The sequence below is a fragment of the Pogona vitticeps genome, chromosome 4 (assembly GCF_051106095.1).
Source record: "Pogona vitticeps strain Pit_001003342236 chromosome 4, PviZW2.1, whole genome shotgun sequence".
In the NCBI taxonomy this organism is placed as follows: Eukaryota; Metazoa; Chordata; class Lepidosauria; order Squamata; family Agamidae; genus Pogona; species Pogona vitticeps.
Genome location: NC_135786.1, coordinates 86531858 through 86557634, shown reverse-complemented (window position 1 = coordinate 86557634; position 25777 = coordinate 86531858). Strand labels below are relative to the sequence as shown.

The following is a 25777-nucleotide window of genomic DNA, read 5'->3' as shown; positions in this document are numbered from 1 at the left end:
ACGGCTTCTTGGCATCATCATCAGGATCTATATCCAAAACATATCTGAAGCTTTTACTTTTCCATTTTGTGCTACAATAGTTTCATTTGTTTTGTCTTGAGATACTCAGCTTATATGTATCCAAGGCAGTGACATCTACATTCTCAGTGGCTTCATCATCATTGTTCAAGAGAGTTACTATTGCTCCAGAAATATCTTTTGTCCCTCCTATAGACAACAATGGTATCATGTATGACCTTGGAATCCTTTGTTGCTATTCTTTCACGTTTCAGCTTCCATTTTGAGGGATGGTAACTGTTTACATATGAAAGTTCGACATTTTTTTTTATATACAATATATATTGGAAGGTTTGACATATGATATGTTGTGACTATACCAGCACACATATTTAGCCAATAAGCAGCATCTCCAGCCCTTCTTTTATGTAGTTCAGCTCGGGTTACTTTCTTTTACTACACTTTTTCTCTACATTCTCCAGTAAACTGTTTCTTTTATTCAGTTTACCAAAAAAAGGGAATCTAGTATGTACCTTACTACAACCTCTAGTTCTAATAAGTACTTTTAACTCTGCTTAGTTTCTGTAGTACTTCAGGTAATATTTCTGTATCAGCATCCACATCAGCAATTCTCTCAACCTCTGGAGGTACATTGTGCAAAGGTTTTTGAAAGTTGCCTCTGTTATTTTTGCCATCTGTTGCTGGGATTATTGATTCCCTTTGTTGGATGAAATGTTCAGAGGGAGGTAACCTTTGGACTCATCCCACTGTTTTTTCATAGACCTGTTGATGTTATCTTGTGCATTCAAACAGTTCTGCTAATGCTTCTTTGTTATTTAACCACAGTTCTGTTGAGTGTTTGTTAACTATCTGAAATCACACACATGTGATAAATCTTTCAGCCACAGTATGGGATAGCCTACATGTAGCCCACAGTCTGTGGGGAAAATGCAGCGCCAGGGCCATTTCTATGCTCCAAAAACTTCCCAGCTGATATTTAGCAGCTAGTCACACCGCTGAATTTCAATGGCACACCCCTCACAAATGGCTTGCTTTAATGGCCTTTTCTGGATGGCCATTGAAACCTGGTAGTGTAGTTTGCTGGGGAATGTTGGTGTTGGTGATGGGTGTGGCTGTAACTGCCCCTCTAGATAAGTCCCCTAGCGGAAAATGAGCCAGAATCTGCTGAAACTGATATGACCTAGAAACCTGCAGACCTTGAACCCTTGAGGCTACACGAGGGTGAATCTCGATGTGATGGCACCTTGATGCCTGAGTTGAAGCAGAAGGCTGTTCTTCCTGCCACCTTGTGAGAACAGTGCAGGATGAAGGCATGAGCTCAACTAGAAACATAAAGGCAAACTGCTCAGCTGCAGGGAAAGCTTTTCCGAAGGCTTCCTCAAGAGCGAGGGTCTCCCTGAGGGGAAATTCTTCATTCAATATTGTATTTTGCAACTGAATTCCTTCCGCTGGTCAAATGACTGCAGCTGAGCTCTGAGCAGAATTCCAGCAGATGAGCTACATAAACCTCAGTATAGGTCTTATTTTTTTGTTAGAGTCATTGCACTTCTAACTCCAGACTTGCCTGGCTGTGCATCCTGACCTTTGCTTTGCACTGCCTGCTGTGTTTGACTGGCTTGAAAAATACTTGTTGCACTTTCCTCCTTTACTTGCTGTTACTACTGGTCTGGTTTGAATTGGATTGTTCTTTGGCTTTGGGTCTCCTGCACCTGGCTTACCTGAATCTTTGGTAGGATTTTGTTTATTAGACATAATAATACTATGTCTAATAATTCCTGTGGAGCCTGATTCTGGTCTGCATTTTGCTGCATTGGGACCAGCCTGCCCAGGAACAAGTCAGCAGGTTGTGGTGGGACCTGGAAGGGGAAGTTGGTCCCTGGAGCTGAAAAAGTTGCCTATACTCCTCTAATGCATCTTCTCCTCACACAACTACTGGATTTTCTGCATTAAAAATTATAAAGATCCTTTTGCTAACTGCTTTATTATGGTATGGTATCCAAGAAAACTCAACATCTTGCCCTGATGATATTTCAATGGTGTTATCGTTGATGGCATTTCTGTAATAACCTTAGTTGGATAAAGGATCATTCCCTTCATTCTTTGTATTTCTCCTTGAATGAACATTTTAGTAATAATCTTCATTTTAGCTGTATAGGGTTTTACATCTTCTTTGGTTGAAACATATCTTAACCATTCTACTTGTAACATGGGATATTTGCATTTTCTTCTGTTCATGTTCAGATTCAAAACCTGTCTAAAGCTCAGTTCAATTTCTCATTATGTCCTTGTTTAGTCTTTGCCTATGGAAGAATCCCAGCCATGCATATATTTGCATGGATGAAGAGGCTGTTCCCATGTATGACAGCGTTTCAAGTATTTGAAGAGTGCTATCATATCTCCCCACAGTCTTCTTTTCTCAAAGTTAAACATGCCCAGTTCTTCCAGTCTTGGCTTGGTTTCCAGTCCCCTGATGCTCTTCGATGCCTTCCTCTACACTTGTTCCAGTTTGTCAGTGTCCTTCTTCAAGTGCAATGTCCAACATCAACAACAACTCTAGATGTGGTATAACCAGTGCTGAATAAAGGGGAAGCAGTACTTAATGAGATTTAGAGAAAATACTTTTGTTATTGTAGCTTGAAATAACATTTGCCTTTTTCTAGCCACATCATACTGTTGGCTTACGTTCAGCTTGCAATCTACAAGAATTCCAAGATCCTTCTTACTCATAGTATTACAGAGTCAAGTATCCACCATCTTGTAATTGCGTGTTTGGTCCCCCCCTACTCTCCAGGTGTAGACCTTTGAACTAATCACAGTTAAACGTCATTCTGTTGTTTTCATCCCAGTGGTCAAGCTTATCAAGATTTTTTTTTTTTGAATTTTGTTTCTGTCTTTCAAGGCATTAGCTGTTCTACCCAGTTTATGTCATCTGCAATTTTGATAAGCATTCCCTGCCCATTAATAAAAATGTTGAAGAGCACCAGGCCCAAGACTGAGCCTTCTGATCTTCTACATGTTACCTTTCCCCAGTTTGAGAAGAAGCCATTAATATGTATTCTCTGAGCAGGAATCTGCAACCAACTGTATATCCACCACGTAGTTATTCTATCCAGCCAACATCTAATTAGCTTGCTAATCAGACCATCATGGGACACTTTGCCAAAAGCTTTGCTGAAGTCAAGATACATTATATCTACAGCATTCCCAACATATACCAGGGAGATTACTGGATCAAAACATGGATAAGATTAGTCTGGCAAGATTTGTTCTGGATAAATCCATGTTGGCTTCAAGTTTCCACTGCATTGTTTTCAAGGTGCTTGCAGAGTGCCCACTTTATACTCCGCTCCAGAATTTTCCCTTGGATTGATGTCAAACTAAAGGATCTGTAGTTCCCAGCTTCCTCCTTTTTGCCCTTTTTCAAGATAGGGACAACATTAGCCCTCCTCCAATTATGTGGCACTTCATCCATCCTCCATGATTTCAAGAAAATAAGGGACAGTGGTTCTGAGAGTTCTTCAGCCAGTTCCTTCAATACTCTTGGATGCTACTTATCTGGTCCTGGAGATTTGAACTCATACAAAGTAATGAAATATTCCTTGATTACTTGCTTATCAGTTGCAAGCTGGAATCCTGTCTCCTCTACTTGTACTTCACATTTGCCTAGAGGGTCATAGACTGTCTTGGTGGTGGTGGGAAGTTGGAACATCACCATTCTAAAGTGAGAATGGAGCACTTCTACCTTTTCTTTTCTTCTACCTTTTCTTTGTTGTCTGCTATCATTTCCCCATCCCCATTGAGTAGCTGAGCCCCTGTTTCTTTTACCTGGCTTTTGCTTAGCATCTCTAGCTACCTTCAGTTCATTGTCAGCTTTTGCATTCCTAATGCCCTCCCTGCAGTTCTTTGTTATCTATCTGTACTCTTCCTTTGTGGTCAGGCTTTGCTTCCACTTCCTATATGTGTCCTTGTTTTTGTTTTCAGGTCCTCTCTGTGCTTTCTGTGAAGCCACACTGGCCTCTTTTTTTTGTTGTCTTCCATCTTTTTCTCTCTCCCCTTGTTGGAATTGTTTGTAGTTGTGCCTTTAGTATTTCCTTTCTAAGAAACTCCCACACATCTTGGACTCCTTTTCTTGTTAGGACCTTGTCCTGAGTTTATTAAAAATTGGCATTCCTAAAATCCAGCATACACATGTGGCTACACTGTGCTTTTGTTTCCTTTGAAATCAAGAACTCAAGTAGAAAATGGCTACTTTCCCCCAGACCTTTCCCTTACTGTGACTTCATCCATCAAGTCATCTCTATTGGTCAGAATTTAATTCAAAATAGTTAATCCTCTATCTTCTTCTCTAGTTTTTATAGGATAAAATTATCTGCCACACAAGTGAGGGATTTCTTGAAAAGACCATATTGCTCAGAATTTGCATTCCAACAGGTATTGGGATAATTGAAAGCTCTCATCACTTCCACGCTGTGTCTCTGAAATTCTTACCGTTTGTTTTTCAAAGGTTTTATCCTCATCTTCTCCTTGATTGGGTGGTCAGTAGTAGACTCCAACTACGTACCAGGCTGATTTTTCTTGTCCCCGTTATATTAATCCAGATGCTCACAATGGGGCAATCAAGCTCAGTCTCTGTTTTCTCTGTAGCATTATGTATTTTTGACATATAATGCTACTTCATCACCCTTTCTATTCTTTCTATTCTTTGTGGACAATTTATAGTCTTCAGTTGCTGTAAGCCAGTTGTGGGAGTCATTCCACCAAATTTCAGTTATCCATATCAAATCATATTTACCCTCCTGAACTAAGATTTCCAGTTCTTCTTGTTTGTTTTCCATGTTCCTGGCATTTGTATAGAGACACCAGAAATTGTGTAATTTATGGCCTGCTTCCATTTATACATTTTTATGAAGACTATTTTTGGGTCCTATTAGAGCTGTTTGATCTGTTCCTTTTATTGTGTATAATTCTTCATCTGTCTTGACCTCTGAGCTTGCATCTCCCTCCCCCTTCCAATTCAGTGTAAAGTCCTCCTGATGAAGTTCTTCATACTGTGGCTGAACACATTCTTTCCAGTCTCTGTGAGGTGTAGCTCATCACTTGCTTAGCAGACCATCTTCCAGGAAATTAAGTCCATGGTCCCAAAATCCAAATTTTTCACATCAGCACCTTTGTAGCCAGTTTTTCACGCAGAATATTTTTCCCCCTTTATTCCTCTTCTGAGTACTGGATGAGAAGACCATCTGGATCTCAAAATCCTCAAGTTTCTTTCCCAGAGCTTCAAAGTCTGTTGTGATTTCTTCATAGATCCTCTTGGCTGTGTCATTTGTTCCAACATGGATGAGAAAAAAGGGATATGTGGCTTTGTAGATTCCATCACAGCCTTGATCTGTCCTCCAGGGAGGCATTATAACTGGTTGATCCATAGATCTTCCCAACATATTTTGATTTCAATCCCATGCAAGAGGAAATCTCCTACTAGAACTACCCTTCTCTTCTTCTTTTTGTAGGATGTGGATTCAGCATATATGCGTGGTTGAGCTCCACCCTCTCTTGTGTCCTTCTGTAGGGTATCTTCTCTGTTTTCCTCTGCATGCTGTCTGCCAGATTCCTCTTTCAGTATCTGAAAACAGTTTTGAAGTTCCACTGGAGAACAGTGTGTTCTCCTTCTTTTGCTCCTTAACGTGACCTTCTGCATGGTGCTTCCTCCATTCTATTTAGTCTCTCCTCAGGATTTTCCTCCTCTGCTTTGTCTTGCTGTGCTTCCACCTCCAGTGCCTCTCTTGACTGCTGCTGCTTGAGAGTTCTGCTCAAAATGTGTGTGTGTGTGTGCTGAAGAAAAAGAGGACAATAGTGAACATCTGTAGCTAAATATGCAGACACACTGTGAAGATCATGAGGCAGGTAGTTAAACAGAGACTGGGTAGATAATATTGTAAAACAGCCTCCTTCTGATATATGTTGCATCTATTCATGTGATATATTCCAAAGAATAGATACATGAAAATACCCAGAGTGTAGCTTGCAAGGGTAAGAGATAGCTGCCATAATAAGTAAACTATACACCAGCTCTTAGTCAGATGGAATGTATTAGCTTGTAAGGATTCTGAATCCCAAGGTATAATGCCAGGATAGAACAGGTTTTAAAGAAACAAAGCCTCTGATTCCACTAAAATTTTGATTTGTCTTTAGGAGAAGGGGGTGGGAAGCAACAACACATGTATGCAATTAAGAACACAACTGAGCTGTGGTTTTCAGTCTAGGGACACAATCAAGATTATCATAACAGGGAAGAACTGTGATCCTGCCAGAAACCATGCCTCCCAGACTCATCACTCCTTGAATAAATAAAGGGCCACTGGGAAATAAAGTTTAGAAATCTGAAGGAAAGGGGGAAAACACAGCCTGGATTTTCAGATATACAGCATATTTTTCAGACTCTGTACAGAATTTAATTGATGGCATATGGATTGTCAAAGCAGAATGTCATGGTTAGTGCAAACAGTCCTGATCTATGCAAGAGAAGTGGAGAACAGGCAATCCTCCAACTCCCATTAGTCCTATCCAGCAGACCCAGTGGTCAAAGATAATGGGATTTGTAATCCAGCAACATCAGTGATGAGGACACACAAGTGCATAATGGATTCCTCACCACCCCACCCCGGATGTCCATATCATACATTAAAGAATGTTTAAAGGAATAAAAATTGAACATCTTTCAGATGTGAAACCTCCATCCACACCTTGGGTTTTGCAGGCATATGCAGTTCAAGATGAACAGTTTTATTAGCTGTGCCTGTCTGCTTACAGTCAGCTACCTTATGAGAATCTATCTGAAGAAGGCAAAGAAAAAAATGCATAAAGGAAAGTAAATTGGACAGTACACACTCCTCTGGTTTTCTACTAAGGATCAGTGGAAGACAGAAAAGGTCCTTGTTTGAACACAGTTTGAGAAGTAAAGAGTAGCCGTGTGGTCCGCATGGTTTATTACATTTTGAGAATTAATGCAAAAAGCAGACTAACTTCAGCCTGAGATTTCTGCTGTAACAATTGCCTTTTGTGGGTTGGAACATTTCTTTATTATATCTGTATCTGATTGTTCTTTCAGAAAAGGGCAGTCAAAGACAGCATGTTATCAAATGTGTAGAAGCCACTTTAGAGACCTTTGGGTAGTGTGGGCGGCATATAAATTAAATAAATAAATAAATAAAATTAAAACACATTCTGGCCAATGCTTTTTTAAAAAAACTCCCCTAATGAAATTAATGAGGATGAGGGTAGAGTAGTGAGCAGAGGGTTGTACTAAGACTCAGGGGTCCTGGATTCAAATTCCTGCTTGGCTATGGGGAGCGTGCTAGAGAATGGCAATGATCAACCACTTTTTGAGCATCTTGCATATCTCAAAAACCCTATTAGGATCACGGTAACATGGAAGCAGCTGGATAGCTTAAGAATAACAATATTAATCCATAAAATATAAAGCCCAAAACCAGCCTCAGGTCAGATCAGTAGCCCAAATGGAACACAGAACAATGAACAGTTCAGGCCTAATTGACTAATAGAAATGACATGCTTGCCACAGATATAACTACATTTTTGGTCTATTATCTTTGTGATGAGTCACTCTCTAGGTTCAGTGAAGAGCAATGAATTCTTACTACAAATTCTCTGGATTAACATTGGTATACCCAAGCTGCCTGTCCCTCATTGCTTTTAAGTGGGGCTCAATTTGTGTCCTTCTGTTCTTACATACATCATTGAGCCTTGATGTTCTACAGTAAGGTTTAGCATCCGTTTTGCCATTTGATGTATAGCCCTGATATGTTGTTTTAATTGTTTCCTACTAAGACACTAATGACCTTTTTTGTTCCACTAAACACCACTTTTGCTTAGTTGTAAATTAAGCATAGCCAAACGTTTGAAATACTAATACCTTTAGCTTCATTTGCTGTAGACCAGTGAATTAGGGTCTAACTACATGTTATGCTAGTGATGTGATTAGCAATTATTTTGAGGTTTAAAAAAAGTTAAATGCCAGGTGTGTCCAAGAAGTGTCCTCAGAAACTTAATAGCTTAGGACTGTTTGTTTTTTTGGAACTAAAAAACCCATAATTCCCAATTCTGCAAATTCCACCAGACATACAAACACCTACAGTCTAACTCTGGCTCACCTGTAAGAAAGGCGTAAATTGGCAGATGGGGCCTAGCTCTACCTAACTTCCTGTGCAGAAGCTCAGAAAGGAAGTAGTCCCACTGCTAGCTCAGGGCCTCCTTTCTAAGCAGGAATCTTAGTGTAGGTAGGTTGCACTATGCCATAAAGCCTTTCAGTTTAGGCCTTTTGAAGTTTGTATGTTAGGTGGAACTCCCTGAAAGGAGAATTATGGGTTTGTCTTGAAAAATTAATCTGAAAATCCAGTGACTACAACTGAGTGCATGGGGAGAGGAGGGGAGGGGAGAAAAGAATTAAGCTTTGCTTCCCTGATTGCAATATTTGTGAAAATCTTCCCACCAACAGCAGTGTGTTAAGAATAAAGCTTGCAGAGGCACGAATAGGCAAGATTTCCCAAGTGCTAACTGCTGCATCATAAGGTAGAGATTTCATAGATAATGCTATTGGGAAGGAACTCCTTCAGCCTCCTGTCCACGCTTCCTGCTTTCTTGAAAACTATAATTGGAGATGTTTTTAAGAATATGAACCAATGCAGACTGCTAAGAATTACTGTATTTTTCTGTATATAAGATGCCTCCATGTATAAGATACCCCCACACACTTTTCTAACCCAAAATTAAGAAATCTAAGTGGGGCTTAGCAAGTGTAGGGGGAAAGGGATCAAAGCAGTGCAGGATCGCTTTGATGCCTGCTTTCTCTCTTCATACTAAGCCCCACGGGGCTTAGCAAAAGGAGGGGGAAAGGTATCAAAGGAATCCCATGACTGCATGATCGTTTTGATTTTTTCCCCCTTATACAGCCATGGGATTGCTTTGATCCTTTCCCCCTCCACTTGCTAAGCCCCATGGGACTTAATAAGCAGAGGGGAAAGCAAGGATCAAAGCCATCCTGCAGCGCTTTGATCCCTGCTTTCTTTTTGCTAAGGCTTAGCAAGTGGAGGGGAAAGCAGGGATCAAAGCCCTGCGGATCACTTTGATCCCTACTTTCCCCTTCAATTGTTTTTCTCTCTCTCTCTGCAGCTTACTTCCGTGTATAAGACGACCCTCAATTTTTAGTCTAAACATTTTAGACAAAAGTATGGTCTTATACATGGAAAAAATGGTATATTTGGTTCATTTCAATAGGACTTCTCAAGTTCTTTTGAAAAGTTCTTAGCAAAGAACTTTTGGAAAATTTTCTTGTAGATCACATCATAAAAACAAAGAAAATAGATTTTAAGAACAGTAAAGTTGGAGAAAGTGAAACTGACAGATTTATTCATTCCCAGCTTCTGAAAACATCTATTTTCCCCCATGGCATCTGGCATTTTTATTTTATTTTTTTAAATGCAGTCGCTGAGCACAGCATTAATGGAATGGTGTGGCTAAACCTCTTAGAGTCTGGAGATGTTGTCAACATTCAGCAAAACTCTAAAGTACCATGTCATAACAAAACAGAAAGAACTAGTAAATTTTATTTGCTAGATGCTTAGTTTTGTTTTATGACTGGCTGTTTATATTATATAAAGAAATATAATAGGGAAATATCAAGGAACTATAGGGGGAAAGGGTATATAACCAGAAATTCCAAAGAGAATTTGCTAGAGTTTCTGTTCTGTCATCATACATTGAATTCTGTTTGTATGTTTTTAAATGGCTAATGTTTTTTCCCCACAATGTGACCTTATAATGGTACTTTCCAGAGATGTTGGCAAGTCTTTGAGTCTGAGTCCCAAGTCTGAGTCTTTGGTACCAAGTCCCAAGGCCCAAATCCGAGTCCCTATTAAAAATGGGGCGGGCAGGTAAGTTCTGAGCCATGAGTTAAGGCCGAGTCATTGAAAAATCAAACCCCAAGTCGAGTCACTGGTGCAGCTTAAGTCCAATTTGACAGCGAATCTCACAACTCGAGTCCTCATCCTTGATACTTCCCATAATCATGGGCAAAATAGCTGCACAAGGCAGACCTCTCACCAAGCACCAGCTTCACCAATGGGTGTGGATGGGAATCTATGTTTGTATCTGTTTTGCAATGTATATGCACAGATTATAAGCATCTAGCTTCTTAGTTTAATATATATTGTTTTCAATTAGCTATAGACGGAAAAATTACTCCTTAATTTATAATGTGTATCAGTCTGTAAAGGGCCAAGTACTTTGGTGCAATAATAACTTTAACAATGATGATGAGATCTCAATTTAATTTTATTTTATTCTTATTTCTTATTTATTTATTTCAAATAAATAAGGCAAAGAGGCATTCCTGAAACCAGGAAAATCAGGGAGATGGACAGGGGAGAGATTGTATTTATCTTCAGTGTGGAAGGGATTGTCACTCTCAAATTGGTCTTCTCAGCCACACTAGATGTTGTTCCAAGACCTCTATTCAGGGCATGTTACCATAGTCTCTTGAGACTGAAGGATGCCTACAATTTATTTATGTCAAATATTTAAACCCAGCCACCTCCTAGTCTCCAGCCCTCAGAATCCGATTTGAAATGATTGACTCTACATTTACAATACCAATGAATGTTTGGTTTCTTCATATAGGCTGCTGAACTGAGGGGAGTGCCTCAGTTTTCTGTTGCTTTGCCTTGCTAAAATGTTGTTTTTCGTCTTTAAAATGTTCTTTTTTTTTTTTTTTTTTTTGGATGCAGGAATATGTTTGTGCATCTTCAGTGGAAGCCCGAGATTGCTGCAGGGATGCTGGCAGGAGAATAAACAACCCCCTGCTGAATTCCTACATCACAGACCACAGTGGAAACAAACATTAAGCAAACAAGCAAAACTTCCCGACAAACCACAAAGATGCCACGATCTTTTAACTTCCTCTGAGGCCATCTTGGACTTCATTAAAGTCACCTGTGTGGGGAAGTATTTTTCCCCTGCTGTTTTCTTCCAGCAGTCTTGTCCCCAAGGCACCAGATTCCCTGTACAAGTTCCCACAGAAGTTTATTAAATCTGTAACTCAAAATGTAGCTCACAGAGGGGGGAAAAAGGCAGTGGGGGGTTTCTAGCAGTGTGTCTCAAAAACTAAAGGATGATTGAAGCTGAAATCTCTCACTTTCTTTTACTTTGGGGAGTATGCTTCAGAGATCTTAATGAAATCAAATTGCCATTACGGACTCTCCTGAGACTTCCTCTGTGTTTTTCAAAGATACTGGAATCTCCATCCCTGACTCCATCCTTTCCTCCAAGAGGCCTGCAGTCTACATTTTTTTTGCTATTAAATTCTAACACCTTCCTCACCTGACCCACAACTGAGTGGAACCAAGGAACCCTGGGGGAAATTTCTTTCTCCTTCTCCTCTTGAGACTATTAGATCCATCTCTTTGCGGATGTTCTTTTTCCAGAAGCTTGAATAGGAACTCTGTAAATGGTGGTTGGAGAGAGAATATGTTGTATATTTTAAAAATTTAAAATAATGTATATGCCACCTTTCTCCTAAAGGATTCAAGACGGCCTACAGTATTAGAAGAAACAAAGTGAAAAGTGAAAATAATGAACTACTACAATATCAAAAAAGAATTACACTGATATCACATTAAAGCATAAATAGGAGGAAGATTAAGGCCAGCCTCCCTGAAGAAAAAGAGGTGAAGAGATGCTCAGGTAATTGCTATTAAAGATAGGCAACTTAGTTGGTCCATTTCGTTTTGCTCCATTTCTCTTCTGCTTGGCCATAATCACATTTTGGCTTGTTTGAGTATCAGTCTTCAAACTTAGGCCCTGGTCACATGAGAGAAATTTTTTCTAGTTCTTCCGATACTTTCCATACCTCTGTTGTACTGAATCACGGTTGTGTGGTTTATATCCTGGGATGAAGGTCCCGAGAAATTTTAACAATACCAATTTATTTCCTCCTGTTTGAATTGTTATGGCCTGCTATACCATGGTACCGGTTTTATATATATCTATCTCTATCTCTATCTCTATCTCTATCTCTATCTCTATCTCTATCTCTATCTCTATCTCTATCTCTATCTCTATCTCTATCTCTCTATCTCTCTCTCTCTCTCTCTCTCTCTCTCTCTCTCTCTATCTATCTATCTATCTATCTATCTATCTATCTATCTATCTATCATCTCTAAATAGATAGAGAGACAGATAAATATCTATATATCTATATCTATATCTATCTATCTCTCTATATCAATACATTAATATATCAGAAACAAAGTCTCCCTTTTAGGTGCGCAACTGTGTGAGCACGCTTGATTGTGCCCCCCTCCACACAGCTTTCCTCTTCCCCTGTTTACCCACAGCTATTATTGCCAGCCCTTTCATTCTGATTGCAATGGAATCCCATGGGGAGGGGGAAGACTCACACATGGGTGGTGGTGGTGGAAATTAGAGGGAACATTGATGGGGAAGAGGTTTCTGTTTAGTAAAGTGTCCCTCTGTTGCATTGGCTGTTCCTGCAGAAATGCATTTCACACAATAGATATCCATGCAGCAGTACTGCCGATCACACACACACACCCCCGGTGACATTGGCATACCAATGTTTCAATATATATTCCTACAGAAAAAAAAACTACTAGTAATGTAATGGCAACGACCCCTTGGTGACATACTTATACCAATGTATTTATGTATTTGGCACAATTTTTTTGTAAAAAAAATGTGTGCACTGCAGTAAGGGGGCCACCTTCCTGGCTTCAATTTTGAAAAGAAGCAGGGCAAGTCATGCACACAGGCGATCAGGGTAAGGAATGCACTAGTACACCAAAGGTACAAAGTAACTCAACCCTCCAGGCAATGGAGAAATGTTCTAGTCTTGACTCTGTGTCATGTAACTAGGAAAAACAAACAAACAAACAAAAAACAAAACTCAAAACAAAACAAAACCTGCTGACATAAATGGTGGATGACTACATAACATTTCCCTCAAGTGACTGGGGCCTTAGATAACAAAAAAACAAAACAAAACAAAACAAAAAAACTGATGCCAAAATGTTAATATATTTTTTGCATGCAACCTTTCTGTGCATTCCTAGTGTGTCCACCTTTTACAAATAGTTTCTCCCTAACAGAATGTGCTTGTGGTCATACATTTTCCTAATATGAGGATTTCTGTGTGCACTTTCCTCTAACATATGTGTCTGGAGGTGCATTTCTTCTGAGTTGCACCTGGCATTTTTGGTATACAGGCTTATTCCAGTTCACATATAGATTCATGGAGAGATATGGACTGAGTAAAGATGATCAAGGGACTGGAAACCAAGCCCTATGGGGAAAGACTCAAAGAACTGGGCATGTTTAGCCTTGAGAAAAGAAGACTGAGGAGAGATACAACAGCACTTTTCAAACACTTGAAAGGTAGTCATTCAGAGGAGGGGCAGGATCTGTTCTCAATCATCCCAGAGTACAGAACACACAATAATGGGCTCAAACTACTGGAAGCCAGATTTAGGCTCAATATCAGGAAAAACTTCTTAACTGTTAGAACAGTATGCCAATGCGACCAATTACCTTGGGAGGTGGTGAGCACTCCAACACTAGGGGTATTCGAGAGAAAATTAGACAACCCATCTCTCAGATCTGCTCTGATTTGGGTCCCTGCATTCAGCAGAAGGTTGGACTTGATGGCCTTATAGGCCGTTTCCAACTCAATTATTCTATGATTCTAAGTTTATATAAAAAGTTGGATGAAATGAATTTCCTCCCCATCCTTAATCCCTGTATTGCATGTCATAGGAGATTGTTGGGTATCTTTCTAAAGCAAGAGGATACAAATGATAAAGCTGAGGCAGAGAATTTTTTCTGTTGTTTTATCAAATCAATATCCATTTGCCTCGATGCACAGTTTCTCCTGTACCACAACAAGGTTAGTGTGCATCTGGAGGTGTGTGTCCCACTAAAAAAGAGTAACCTAGGAGGGTTTTTTTTTTTTTGAGTTGAAAACATCTTGAGAAAAACTGGTGTATATTGACCTATAAGATGAATGAAGGAGCTGAAAAGGCAATCTGGCACATTTCTGGCACAAGATGACAAATGGCTGTGGGGGAAACATCTATTTCGTACATGGTTAGGTGGTCTAGCTTTGTCTCTCTCCCTCAGCCTGTCATGACTCACTTTCAAACATGGAATGTGGATGTGTTTCCCCCCATCCTTCCTCCCCCTCCTTCTACAGTAAATGACTACAAAAATAAAATAAAATAAAATTTGCATTATCTTAGGAGTAAAGAGAAGGGAGAGATACCCGCCTTTGATCAAATACTCTCCCATTGTCAAAAGGATTACAGGAATAAAAACTAAAATCATTTTTAAAAGAGAACGAGAGTGAGAGAGCCTGACAAATATCCCCTTTTGGACGTTTTGCTTTTCATTTGCTTGTGTCAGCTTCTGCAATAAATTTTTGCAGCTATTTTGTAAATAAATGAGGATAAAGTAAAAGTGCTCATAAACCCTTCTATTGGGTTACAACAGTTTTCCTTTTGTCTTACAGACAGATGACTGTAAAGGATTACAAAGCACACTAAAAGACCCCTTTCCTCAATTCCTAAGCCACAATCACAGGCCGCAAGGTCCCTGGTGCTTTGCCTTCTCAGAGGCTGTTTTTTTTTTTTTTTTTTTGTTATTTATAAAATGCTAATGGATGCAGTTCCTTTTATTACTGGATTAAAAGTACTTTGCTCATCTTCCTTTCATGCTGGAGGAGAATTTCTTTGCTTTTCGTTCCTCATGCCTTTGTCATATCCTGTGTGTGGTGTTATCAGAAAAGGAAAGTTTTGTTCATAGCCAAGCCAAGAATGAGGTCGTACAAAACTCAAGGGTGGAAACTGGTCAGAGATTCCACTCTAAATCCTGCAATAAATAGTATAGAAAAAAGGCTGAAATGGTACAATGCATCTATGGGAGAACATGGTCTGTGTTTCAAATGTTTCCCCTTTCCTTTGTAAACTATAGGAATATTTATCCCATGATTATATCATGTTGCAAGTTTCCCTGTTGCCACTCCATATCATTAATTGCTGATGATGGGGAAGTTCACAGTGGGATGTTATTTAATATAACTGGCCAAAGAAACTTTGTTACCTGAAGCAAAGGGCAGGGTAGAAACAAGCTACGTAGTTTAAAAGCTTAAGAACAGGCAATGTGACTCTGCTTTGCCCTCCAGTAGAGGGGTACACCTGGAGAGTTCAGAAAGAATAGCCAGGAGCTTGTCTCCAACATATGTAACCAAAGGCAGTTGGTTTGTTTTACTTAATGACAGGGCCAGTCATGATATTTATTTTGGAGGAAAGTACTGTATACAGTAGAACCCCTGTATCCATGAGGGATTGGTTCCAAGCCCCCCACACATGTTGAAAACTATAGATAATCGCAGACCCTACATACTATATGTGTAAGGAAAATAACTGAGAGTTATTGGCTGGAGATGATGACACGCCAGGTATCTTAGACTCATTGAATCATGAAGTTAGAAAGGGCCTATAAGGTCATTGAGTCCAATCCCCTGCTTAATGCGAATCAAAGGGTATCTGGAGGGAGTCACCACAAAATGCCTGGAGTCTAGTCAAAATGGCAGCAAGTTATCCATATAGCATAGTTTCTGGATCCCTCTAGTTGCTAGTTCTTGTAATTACATCCTATAAACACGTATTTCTGATTTTTAAATTTTTTTCATATTTTCAGAGTGTGGATAAGTGAAACTGTGGATACTGATCCTACAGATATGCAGGTTCTTCTGTATGCTATACGTTATGGCAGAAATGTGAAGAATTAGAGGGAGTTGCAAATTTTGTTGACATCCGGAAATAATAGTAATATGGTTCAGTCTGATGTCATTTTCTCAGTTTCCTATCATACTTTTATTCTCTGTGTAAGACTTGTTATTTCTGAAAGGAGCCAATGAAGAATATTCAGTCCTGTTTAAATTTTACCCTTTCCAACTCTAGAAATGAAAAGGATTTTCGCTTTTGCCGCTTCTGCGCCTTTGTTTCAGTGTGCCCCACTTTAATGTTACTATAACTCCCAAAGTTTCTTGCTTGAGATCTATGCAAAGAAAACAGAGTTAGTGCTGGTTTTAATGTGTATTGCTGACATTTGTGGAGGGAAAATTTCTTAGTATCCGAGTTAATATAAGGCACATGGGATAGTTTGGAGTGTTATCATGAGCAAATAGGTAATGTTTAATTAAACTAGAATATTTTTAATTTATTCAATGTATAACCTAATTCACCTTTCCGCCAAAAAGGCAGAAATTGTGGCTGAAAATAATAAAATTATTTAAAATGAAAGATAAAAACAAAGCAACACAAATGTATTAAAAATGCAAAAGGAAATGCAGAAATAAAAGACAACATCAGGCTGCAACCATATAGATCTCCCTTGATGGCAGACCAGCCTACATCCCAAAGGTTTATCGGAATAAAAAATATATTTGTTTTCCACCGGAGATTCGATAGAGAGGGAGTGCCATTCCCATTGGAGAGTATCAGAGCCTGGAAACAACTACTGAAAAGGCTCTCTTTTGTATCACAGGCAGACATTACTCCAGCAGTGAAAAAACTGAAAAAATATGTGATATATAACTTTTGTCTAAGGTAAAACAACCACTGAGAAATATGTCAGAATGTATGTTTCTATGTGTGTCCCTGGAGGGGTGTGGAAATTACATCTACACTTAAAACCTCCCACCAAGTGAATGAAGAAACCTGGCTGGAAGGATTTCTCCCTGTATTCCCTATTCATTCATGAATGATCCTTTGTAATCACTGTGGAATGGAACAGGCCCAATGGAATTTGGCTCTCAAGGCTGCCATTTATTCTCTGAAGAATGTCAGTCTGGTCTCTGCCAGAGTATGGATCTCAGACCTAGGTGTGGCCTTTCTAGAGTCTCCCTGTGCTTAAATTGTGACCTTGAGTTGGGCTTGTTGTGTTGATCTGCACAGGAAACTGTTCTGGTCCTCCTTGGGATCCCTTTCCCAGACTCACTGTGCGGTCAAGGGGGATCTATATGAGAGTTCTTCCTGCATGGGTGAGAAGCAAGGATGATCTTTTTGCTGGATGAGCAAAGAGGAGGAGTTTTGGAAGGGACAAAGGCCAAATAGAACATCTGTTGAAGTGATTTCCTTCCCTTTCTTTGGTAGTATGGATTCCATTATACCACAGATACTACATTAGAAGAACAAAGGAAAGATGGAAACCATCCCAAATGCGTTTTGGTTTGCCTTACTCAGTCTAAATGACTTACTCTGGAAAAGCTGGGTTGGATCCATTTACCTAGCTATCTGTCTGTCTTGTCTGTCTTTCTCACAGGAGCTGCTTTTAATGCACAACGTTTTAAGCTCACTTGGAATGAGTGTCTTTAGACAGATTTCATTCCGGGGGACCAAGACTATATTTGTAGAATGGAATTATAATTATAAACTCCTGAAAACCCAAAGTCTATACGGCGGGATTGCCAAGAGTGCTTCAACAAAAGAATATTACCCTGAAATAATGAAATAGAAGCAGCAAGAGTCCCTTCTGGCTCAAAAATGGATGTGTGCGGTGCGGTGCAGGGAGGGAGGACTTTAGATTTTGCTCAAGAGTTCAGTATATTAACAAAACTGTCATTATCCATACTTTAAAAAATCAAAGTCTTGAAGCTTTGCAGACTTTTTGGACTGCGGAATGGAATACAGTTTGAAAAAAAAAAAGAGCACAAGATTTACTATGTCTGGATGCAAAACTAATCAACTCAGTATGACTACTTCATATGGTTAAGCCCATTACAAGTTTGCTTGACTTCTTTCATCTCGGTTGAGGATATAGGATATCATTAATGTTACCAGCTGCATTGTTTGCTTTGAATACCAACAGCAGAGGAGGGGAGGGGGACCCACTGGCTGCTTTGTTTCCCACTTACATAGCTATCAGGCTGCCAAGGCAAATGGGAAACAGGCCTTTGCAATAACAGCATTTTCCCAAATGTCCTGTTAATTTTTAGTAAACCAAAATAAAATGTGTTGTTATTTATTAAGACTGTGTGACCCTTACGGAATCCAGATGATGTTTGGGGTAAAGCACCAGGTTCATATATATTCTTTCTAGAGCAGTCGTTTATTTTTGGCTTAGCTTGCGTTTGGGATTTAGCTACGCAAGCTATAACTCTTGGTACTTACATAAAACTTGCAATGGTTCCCTGAATGCAGTACAAATGCTGCTTAGTTGCCAAAACCAAAACAAAACAAAAGGCCTGGGGCCATCTTAAGACTGCCTACCCCCTGCATTGGTTAGGGGCCAGGTCCTTCCATTTTGCCATCAGCCCTTGGCATGGCAGCACAGCGGGATATTTGATGCTTGCCAAATTAGCTGCCTATATGGACTGAAAAGTTTATTTGAAGACCTTTACCATGGCTGGTTTTAAGCTTATCCTCAGTGTCTCTCTCTGTTTAAAACAGAGCGAGAGAGAGAGAGAGAGAAAGAGAGAGAGAGAGAGAGTATTCATTAGTTGTCTTTGACCAGGTCTTTTGTATGGTTCTTTGGCCTCTTTGACACTTTGGCATCAGAATCCTTGATCTATCTATGGTAACACAGATGCAGTTGTGTATTTCTATAGACCAGTGTTTCCCAATCTTTTTTGAATCACAGCCTTCTTTTATAATAGCGGTGACCCCACCTGCCATGTTTACATAAAAAGGCATTTTTAATAGGGTAAAGGAAAAATGCCCCAATTTCAGCCCTGCATCTTCCCTGTCCTTCCTTCCCTTGTTCCAGGCCAGGGTACTCCTCTCTCTTTTCCTTGAGCAGCTATAATTGCTCTGGCTCCCTCTCTTCCATGCTTTCCCCAGTCCGATCCTAGATAGAATCTCCCTGAAAGAGTCCACTCTTTCTCTGGTGAGAGGATCTCTCCCCCTTTTACTTTATTTCACCCTTGGCCTCCCTTTCCTGTTCTTTCTCTGTTCGATCTCCATCCCGTAAGGTTTCACTTTCATTCTTTCACCTTCTCCCACTTTGAATCCTCCCTCCACCTCCTTTCCAGAGGCACACTAGCCATTTATTGTCCAGCTTTGGCCATAGAATAATCCGTTAGCAACCCCCCGAGAATACACCTTGCGATCTCCATGCAGATCATGACCTGCAGGTTGGGAACCATTGCTATAGACAGTATACAACTCCCCAGGAGTAGTAAGTAATAGATTCTGTCCTACCTATTTTTCACCTGGGTTTGATTAGCATATTGGTTCCCAACCTTGGGTAACCCACAGTTCTTGGTCTGCAACTCCTAGAAACCTTGTCTAGCATAGCTAGTGGTGAATGCTTCTGGGAATTGCAGTTCAGAAACATCTGTGGACCCAGGGTTGGGAACCACTGGAGTAGTAGAACTGAGCTCCAGTGGAAAAAAAAAACCCAGAATCTACAAGCCCTAAGATTGATTATCTCTGGTCTAAAAATCACCTCAGAATCAGTACATGTGCAGATCTCTGTTCCTGAAAGACTGTAGACTAGTAATCTTAATATGACTATACATATGGGGTTATTATTGCAGAGTGTTGCAATTTTGAGTGAGGAATGCGGTATGATTTTAAGCCAAGGGAGGGGAACATGGGGTCCTCCAGATATTGTTGGAAGGCAATTCCCATCAGCTCTGGCCAGCAAAGCCAATGGGGATGGGAGTTTTAATTCAAGAACATTCAGAGGGCCGCATCTTCCCCATGTTTCCTTAAGCCCATGTATATTTGTTTTGACTTTAACAATAAGCCAATTTCTTTTAAAACGTGCATGTGCAATGATGACTTGGATCTCCATAGGACTACAGAGAGATTTAAGAGCATCCCATAGGGAGGCAGAAAGAATTGTGTAAACAATGGGGGAGATGTTGGAGATTAACTTGCATTAAGGTTTTGTTTTGTTGCTTAGAACAGGAGGAAGGCCTGTTTAAAAGCACTTGGAAAATGTGGCTATCATTTAGTGATCAGGGTCCACATTTTGCATGTTACAAGGCTCGATGTTGAAACCTTGGCATCATTTTTAAAAAGGGTCTCAGAAGCAGGGCTGGAAAACATCTTAGCTACAAAGAGGCTGCCAGCTGGAGTGTAAAAAGACCAGGTTACAAAAAGACCAAGACTTTCCTTTGGTATAATGCCGCTTCATATGCCTGTAGGGAAGGTGGTTGGCTGCTGGCAGCCTCTAGGCTGAAGCCAGACTTTCATAACTTGAAGGTTTCACTAATGCTTTCACATCAGTAGACAGGGCTAAACCATTTTCACTTCTAATTGGAAGTCTGTTCTTCAACATATGAATATGCCATATTCCATATGTATAGAAGATAATGAGGTAAGTCACATAGACGATAATGAGGTAAGTAATAACAGGGAAACAAAAAAGAATAGAGTGGACAACCACAAAGGCTGTCAGTTTTAATGAGCATCTATGTTGGAAATATTTTTATCAGGAGAAGAAAGAGAAATAATACTTAGCATGCAACTATATTGGAAAATACTTCACAATTTGCTCTAGAATTGGCATGGGTGAATTCAAAGAATTTCTCTATGATCACACGACATAAAAGTCAATGCAAATCAGCCTGGCCTTTTATTCCTGCAGGGGACTTCTACTTTTTTCTAGCTGCAGCCATTCAAACTATTTTGCCCATGTGATTCCATGTTTTGTTCTCCAAGAAGACCAAAGGACTTGACTTGTTGGTTTTCTAGTACTTAATAAGTTGGGGCATGATGTTTCGGGACAGTGGGAACACCCAGTTCTGCAGTCTTTATTCCTAGCCACCCCAAAGTAATTTTGTTTAATTTTTTACACAAACAATTGCGTCTAGTGATAGATCACCTTATCACTGCATTGCTACATTACTTTAGTGCTAGATAATCTCTGAACAGGCAAAGCAGAAGAAATTCATATAAGGTTGAAAATGTATACTTGAATTCTCTTTTTCTTGTTTCTTTTGTATTTTTAGTTTTTAATAGATATATGGGGAAGAAAAAAACAATAATAAGGATATGTATGGATATGACAGGGCTAAAACTGGATTCATATAATATAACAGAGTGAGACAGGGAGAGAGTCGCGGCAGATTGGGACAGACTTGTTCCACACACACCCCCAGGGTCTGTAGAAGAGACCGGTAGAGTCTATTAAAAGATGGGTGGGGGGAGAAAAGTATTAGTGGGGAAATGGTGGTAGGCGAATTCATTAGGAATTCAAGGTTTTTTTAATTGTTCTTTAATTGAGGGAGCACAGTAATACACCAACCAGACTAGTATTAATTCTTAAATAAATAAATAAATTGGAATATAGTTAAACATTTAAAGTTTCTAAGAGGGAATGTCAAGGGTCTGGGGTCTAACATAAAGAGGGCTAGGATACAGATTGTACTGAATAAAAGCAACATGGATATTGTATTTTTGCAAGAAACTCATCAATAAAAGGAGGGTTTTAATGAATTGAAGGACAAATGGATCCAAATTTATGAAAACTCATTTGGGACTTCAAAGTCTCGAGGTGTGGCAATATTAATAGCAAAAAAGAGTGAATTTCAGATAGAGAAAATAGAAAAGGATACTCAAGGCAGATGTTTGATAATACAAGGTACAGTGGGGTCTCGACTTACGAACTTAATCCGTATTGGAAGGTGGTTCGTAGGTCAAAAAGTTCGTAGGTCGAATCTGAATTTCCCATAGGAATGCATTGAAAACCATTTAATCCGTATCTGCTCTTTTCCGTCCATAGAAGCTAATGGGAAGCTGCTATTCCGCCTTCTGCCACTACAGGAGGATATTTTTTCTTTTTTCCTAGGTCAAGAAAAGTTCAGGAAAGGAGGGGGGAGGCAGGGAACAGTTTTAAAAGCACTTTTGAAATCTTTTTTTTCAACGAAGCCAATTTTAAAGCATGTTTTAAAGCATGTTATGCTAATTTTTTCAGCACAAAGACACACAGGCAGGCTTTTTAGATGCTGAGCAAGCCTCCCCAAGCCTCTTCAGAGCCAGACGATCAGCTGTTAGGCGGGGAGAGGAGGGGGCAGGAGCAGAGAAAAGCACAAAATGGCTGCCAGGCTCCCTGCTGGGTGCCGGCTTTTAGCTGTTTCCTGCTCTTTTTCCTGCAGTTCGGGGGCTACCAAGGCCTGGTAAGTGACTTTCTTTTATTTATTTTTAAGTTCCTGACCCTTTTTTCCCCTCCAGAAGCCTCTAAGGGGAGGGAGGGGGCACTTTTTTCCTGTTCGTAACTTGAGGGAAGTTCGTATGTTGAGTTGTTATTTCCCTATTGGGCGGGTTCATAAGTCGAAAAGTTCGTATGTAGAACCATTCGTAAGTCAAGACCCCACTGTAAAATGAGAGGTGAAGAGATTACGCTTGTAAATGTGTATGCATCTAATGAGAAACAAGAAGAATTTTTAGAAAATATATTGAGAAGGTTGGATAAATTGAGGAAAGGTTCAGTAATATTAGCAGGAGATTTCAATATGGTAATGGATTTGAAGAAAGATAAATCAAAGTTGTGAAATGGGAAAGGGAAAATGAAAACTACGATATTAAATTGATTAATAAATAAAACAGATCTGAAAGACATATGGAGAGAGTTAAAAGGTGATGAAAGAAGATTCTCTTCACTCACAGGTGCATAATACATATTCAAGAATAGATTATATATTATATCTAAAGATTTGCTGCCTAGGGTAAATGATACCGTTAAAGTCATACAAATTTCGGATCATGCCAGAGTGAATATGGAGCTGATGCCTAAATGTGATTATAAGGAGCTAAATAGGTGTAGAATTGATACGAACATAGTTTTGGAATGCCCTCCCTAGAGAAATCCACCTGGCTCCAACACTCTTGGCTTTCCGGCGCCAGGCAAAGACCTTTCTGTTGAGCCAGCATTTTAATTAAACAATATCCCCTAGCTGGCCATATGAGCAGCAGGACTTATTAATTTTAATGTTTTAAGAATTATTTTAATATATGCTATTTTATATTGTCTTTTAAAATGTTTTTAATGTTTTTAAGTTTTAATGCTGTACGCCGCCCAGAAGCCACTGGCAATGGTGCGGCTAAAAATATTGTAAATAAAAAATAAATAAATAAATAAATATTTAGGTATACAAACCTCACTGAAAAATTTCAAAAAGATTTAGAAGAAATGTGGGAAATAAACAAGAACATGGCCACCTGCTGTGTTTAGGGACGGATTCCTTGCATACCGGGCAGCGAAAATGGCCACCGTATGGAGGATTTTCGCTTAAAGGTAAGTTTTAAGCCCATAGGAACACATTGAAGGGGTTTCAGTGCATTCCTATGGGCTTTTTAAACTCAGCGATGTTTTCGGTTACCAGCGATTTTTGCTGCACCGATCAACATCGCTAAGTGAGGCACCACTGTATAGGTGTAATACAAGATATGAATGGAAAAAAGTGTAATAAAATGAAGGAGAAATTGGAAACTTTTCAAACATTTTATAAAACCTTATATACTAGTAAAAATCCTTCCATAATAAAAATTGAAGAGTACATAAAAATAATTTTAGTAAGAAAGTGTCAGATGGGGGTAAAAACCAAATGGAACAGTTGATTACAGATAAAGAAATAGAGGATATCATAAATAATTTAAAGGCAGGAAAGACCCCTGGAACAGACGGATTAGGTCCAGAGTATTATAAGGTATTTAAAAAGATTCTTATACCAAAATTAAAAGAGTTATTTACTAAGATATTAAAGGGAGAAGAAATCCGACTATCATGGAGAGAATCACTCATTGTTTTAATATTGAAACCAGATAAAATCCTACAAATATGGAAGCATATAGACCCATATCACTGATAAATCAAGATGCTAAGATATTCACGACAATAATGGCAAAGAAATTGAATAGTTTTATGGGGAAATATATTGAAAAATATCAAAATGGATTTATATTAGGTAGGCAAATGTCAGATTTAATGAGAAGGTTACTTAACTTAATGCTCCTAGCTAAAGAAACTAATTCTAAAGCAGGAGTAATATCGTTACATATATTCAGAGCATTTGATTCAGTGGAATGGGATTCTTTAAAGATATTAATTAATCATTTAGGGTTTGGACCTATTTTTAGGCAGATAATCCACCAACTTTATTCACAGAATATAGCCAGAGTGATAATTAATGATGGTATAACTGAGACACTATACTAGGCCGAGGTACAAGACAAGGTTGCCCCTTATCTCCAGTACTATTTACAATGATAATTGAATTATTGGCATAGATAATTAGAGACAATAAATAGATTAGAGGGATAGATAACAAAGAAAATGGTAAGATAAATGTATTTGCTGATGATACATTATTAATAGGTAAAAATCCAGATGAAACAATTGAAAGGCTTAAATTACATTTGAATGAATTTGATAGTATAATGGGGTTAAGGGTAAATTGGGGGAAGTCAGAATGTTTATTGTTAAATCACTCAGATGAGGAGAAAAGAAAAATGAAAATAATATTTGAAGGTAAAATTGGAAATGTTATGAAATACTTAGGGATTATTATTACTTGGAATTTACAAGAAATAATTAAAATAAACTTGGATAGGCTAAAAACAGAGATAAACGAAAGGACAAAAGAATGTCAGAAATTAAAGGTTTCATGGTTTCGTAGAGTGGCATTATGTAAAATGAAAATAATTCCTACAGTGAATTTTATATTTTGGATGCTTTCTATAAAGATTACAGAAAAACAACTGAAAAAGTGGCAGATAATGATAAATTGTTACTGTAATGGAAATAAACGAGTGAGGATTAATAAAAAATTATGGTATGTTACACAAAAAAGGGAGGTCTTGGATTACCTAACATAAAATTATATAGCAAATCAGCTTAGACATATCCCAGATATAATTAAGGGTAATAAAAATTTAATTTGGACAGAAATAGAAATGGAGGGTAAAGAAGAAAGAGTAGCGGGTAAATTGTTTAAAGAAAAAATTGGAGAAGAGGTTAAAAAAATTAATAATCCTTTCCTTAAAAATATGTTAGAAAATTGGAAAAAATGTAGAGGTTTACTAAGTCCACCGATCTCCCTTTATCTCAGGTGGTGGAGCTAAGGAATTTTCCAGATAATTTTAAATACTTTAAGAATATATTAAAAAGTAAAAAGATAAATAGACTAAAAGAATGGAGAGAGAATATAAAATCTAATGACATTAAAAGGTATTAGGAGGAGAGGGGATTTTATGGTTAAATATAATTCAATTACAAAGGTGGACAAGTGAATTGAACACTAAAGAAGGGAAAGGTAGAAAAATGACAAAATTTGAAGAGATTATAGAAAAAAGATTGAAATCAGAGGAAAAGACAGAAAGAAAAGGAACTGTAAGTCAAATATATAAACTATTAACGCAAGCTGAACAGGGTACACAAGGATTAAAAATGCAATGGCAATATGATTTGAATAAAGAAGTAATAGGCGAAGAATGAAATTAAACATGGGATCAAAGAATTATGAAGAACATGTCAGTAAGGATAAAAGAAAATTGTTATAAAGTAACATGGAGGTGGTATTTAACACCGGTTAAAATGAATATAATAGATAAAGGTGTGTCAACATTATGTTGGAGGTATAAAAAAAGAGAAGGGGACGTACTTATATATGTGGTGGTTATGTGAAATAAGAAAGAAAGAATGGAATTTAATCTTTAAAGAAATA

At 38.7% G+C, this 25777-nt stretch overlaps 1 long non-coding RNA gene across 1 annotated transcript; it reads left to right on the top strand.

Moving 5' to 3' along the window:
* Window positions 1-25437, top strand: LOC144588790 (uncharacterized). The gene is made up of 2 exons (XR_013544494.1): window positions 1-11772; window positions 14612-25437. It is a non-coding gene; the product is annotated as an uncharacterized LOC144588790 (long non-coding RNA).
* Window positions 25438-25777: the final 340 nt, after the last annotated feature.